This window comes from Tympanuchus pallidicinctus, unplaced genomic scaffold (assembly GCF_026119805.1).
Source record: "Tympanuchus pallidicinctus isolate F22 unplaced genomic scaffold, pur_lepc_1.0 scaffold5, whole genome shotgun sequence".
NCBI classification, from domain to species: Eukaryota; Metazoa; Chordata; class Aves; order Galliformes; family Phasianidae; genus Tympanuchus; species Tympanuchus pallidicinctus.
In genome coordinates this window covers 1,408,138-1,411,312 of record NW_026294769.1, presented here as the reverse complement: position 1 = coordinate 1,411,312, position 3,175 = coordinate 1,408,138, and positions in this window count along the sequence as shown.

The following is a 3,175-nucleotide window of genomic DNA, read 5'->3' as shown; positions in this document are numbered from 1 at the left end:
AGTATGAGCATGGAGGATCTCTCCTACTGATGAAATCAGGCCAGATTTTTTCCAAAGTTATGGCAGGCAAGCTACTTGTCATAAAATTATTAAACAAAGCTACTCCACACTTATTACAGCATAAAAATATTTATATGGGTAGAACTTTGAAATATCCAAGACACTAGCAGGGAGAATATCTTGAGATTCTGTCCTGAAGTGTTAAAGGGTCCAGGAAAACTGGACTGTCCTCCAGAAGGAAGTTTTAAAGGCACAGGAGCAGATAACATGAGCCGAAGGGAAGGAGGACTGGTGTGGATGAACTAGGAGCTTTTTCAAAGGGTCCAGGGGAAAAATAGTCTACCTTCTGTGTAACAAGGGACAGGCAAATCAGGAGAGTACAAAGAAGTTGTTAGGATATACAGGGAGAAAATAAAAAATGGAAGAACCCAGCTTGAACTCAACCTGGCCACTGTAGTAAAAGAGAAAAATGTTTTTTAAAAATAAATTAACAATAAGAGGAAGGCTAAAGAGAATCTCCATTCTTTTCTGGATGCAGCAGGGAACATGACCTCCGAGGATAAGGAAAAAGCTGAGGATCTCAATGCCTTCTCTACATCTATCTTTAAAAGATGAGTTATCCTCAGGGTACTCTACCTGTGACCTGGAAGTCTCAGATGGGGAGAAGAATAAACACACCAACATTCAGGTGGAGACAGTTAGAGATGTACTACTCCACCTGGACTGGCCCACCTGAGGGGTGCTGAGGTGGAGGTAATTGCAAGTCACTTCTCTCCATCTATGAGTGTTCCTAGTCAACTAGAGAGGTGTCAGAGGATTGGAGGCTTGCCAACGTGACTTCCATCTACAAGAAGAATGGTAAGAAGGATCTAGAGAACTAGAGGCCTGTCTGCCTAACTTTGGTGCCAAGGAATGTCGTGGAACAGCTCGTCTTGAGATCACATGGCATGTGTGGGACAACTGGGGGATCAGGCCTAGCCAGCATGAGTTCATAAAAGACAGATCCTGCTTCACCAATCTCATCTCCTTCTATGACCAGGTGACAAGACTGGTGGATGAGGGAAAGGTTGTTGAAGTAGTCTACATAGACTTCAGCAAATCCCCTGACACTGTCTCCAACAGTACTCTTCTGGAGAAGCTGGCAGTTTGTGGCTCGCATCAATACACTCTTTGCTGGATAATGAATGTACTGGGTCTTTCCTAGAGAGTGGTGGTGAATGGAGTTAAATCCAGATGGGGATTGGTCAAGAGTAGTGTTCTCCAGGGGCATGTCTTGTTCATTATCTTTACTGATGACCTGAACAAGAGGATTGAGTACACCTTCACCAAGTTTGCAAATGACACCAAGTTGGGAGGAAGTGCTGATCTGCTAGAGGGCTGGAATGCCCAACAGATGGGTCCGAACAGGCTGGATCACTGGGCTGAGGTCAGTGAGATGAAGTCCAACAAGATCAAGGGCCGAGTCCTGTGCTTTGGACACAACAACCCCAGGCAGTGTTATGGGCCTGGGGCAAAGTGTCTGGAAGACTTTGCAGAGGAAAGAGATGGGGGTGTTGGGCAGCACTTGGCTGAACATGGCCCAGCAGTGTGGGCAGGAGGCCAAGAAAGGCTACATTGTTTTGGTGTATATCAGAAATAGTGTTGCCAACAGGAGCAGGGAAGTGATAGTCCACCTATACTCATTACTGGTGAGGCTGTACCTTAAGTACTATGTTCTATTTTGAACCCCTCACTACAAGAAAGACTTTGAGGTCCAGGAGCATGTACAGAGAAGGGAAATGAAGCTGGTGAAGGAACTGGAGCACAAGTCTTATGAAGAGCAGGTGAAGGAACTGGGATTATTTAGTCTGAAGAAAAGGAGGCTTAGGGGAGATAAGTTGTAAGGGAACCTTCTCAAGTTGCGTCAGGGGAGATTAATATTGGATATTGAGAAAAAATTATCTGAAAGAGGGTTAGGCTCTGGAATGGATGCCCAGGGAGGTGGGTATGTCACCATCCCTGGATGTTTTCAAGAAACACATAGATATGGTATTAAGCAACATGGTTTAGTAGGCAATGTAGGTGGTAGGTGGATGGTTGAACTAGATGATCTTAGAGGAATTTTCCAACCTTAATTCTATGATTCTAGATCACATAGAAATAAGGTTTAAATCCTCAAACTGTCCCAGAATATATATTATCAAGTATGGAGGTAGCTCAGATGCACTTTTATTTGTAGTATTGCTGCTCTTGATTGCAATGTAAACAGCTTTTATTTGGCCTTTACCCAGGCTATGTAATGCAAGAAGACTAAATTTTTGTTCTGTATTAACACTAGAAGTGGACAGTATTGCCCATTATACGCTACATAGGCCATGCATAAAATGATCTAATGCATTATAAATTTGCTAGATGTAATTTAAATTGTAAGGAAGTGCTCGATACAATTTTAATGAAATTCTAAACATTAAGCTGACTCAGAATAAACCTTAACATTCAACCCAGTTGTTCTCTTTAAGTACAGCATTGGAAAGAAGAAATTACTTTTTAGCTTTCATTCCTTATCTCCTTGCATAAATGAGGGAGTCCTGTACAAGATCTATTATGATACTATGATAACTAATAATTACCTTTCTGAAGCAAAATATAAATATCTTAAAAAGCTGCTATTGTGTAAAACATATCATGTAGCATCTAACAAATAGCCTTGAGGGCCTTCATAATTACTGTCAGGGATATTAGAACTGACAGATTTGATGTGTTTGCTACAGAATAAAAAGGAAATATTGATGATTTGGTTAACAATTTCTCATATTTATTTATACATTTGACAAACACAGCAACTTTTGTGTTACAAGAAAGATCTACTTTTGTTACCTTTCAAATGCAGATGAATGGTTCAAACCAATCTGTTTTATTTACTAACAGGAGAGCACCTGACATCCTGTGGAAAGAGGCTTGTAAGTCTTTAAGCAGCATAGAGTTATTTCTTAAGAGGTTTCCAATTATTTGTTGAAATAATATCAAAGATAAACAACCCAGAGTTCTCAGAATTATTTTTATGTCATTGAGCGTAAAAAGACTTTTCTATCCTGTATAGTTTTCTGGATCATAGAATCATAGAATGATAGAATTCCTCACGTTGGAAAAGACCTTAAAGATCATCAGGTCCAACCACAACCTAGCCATACTACCA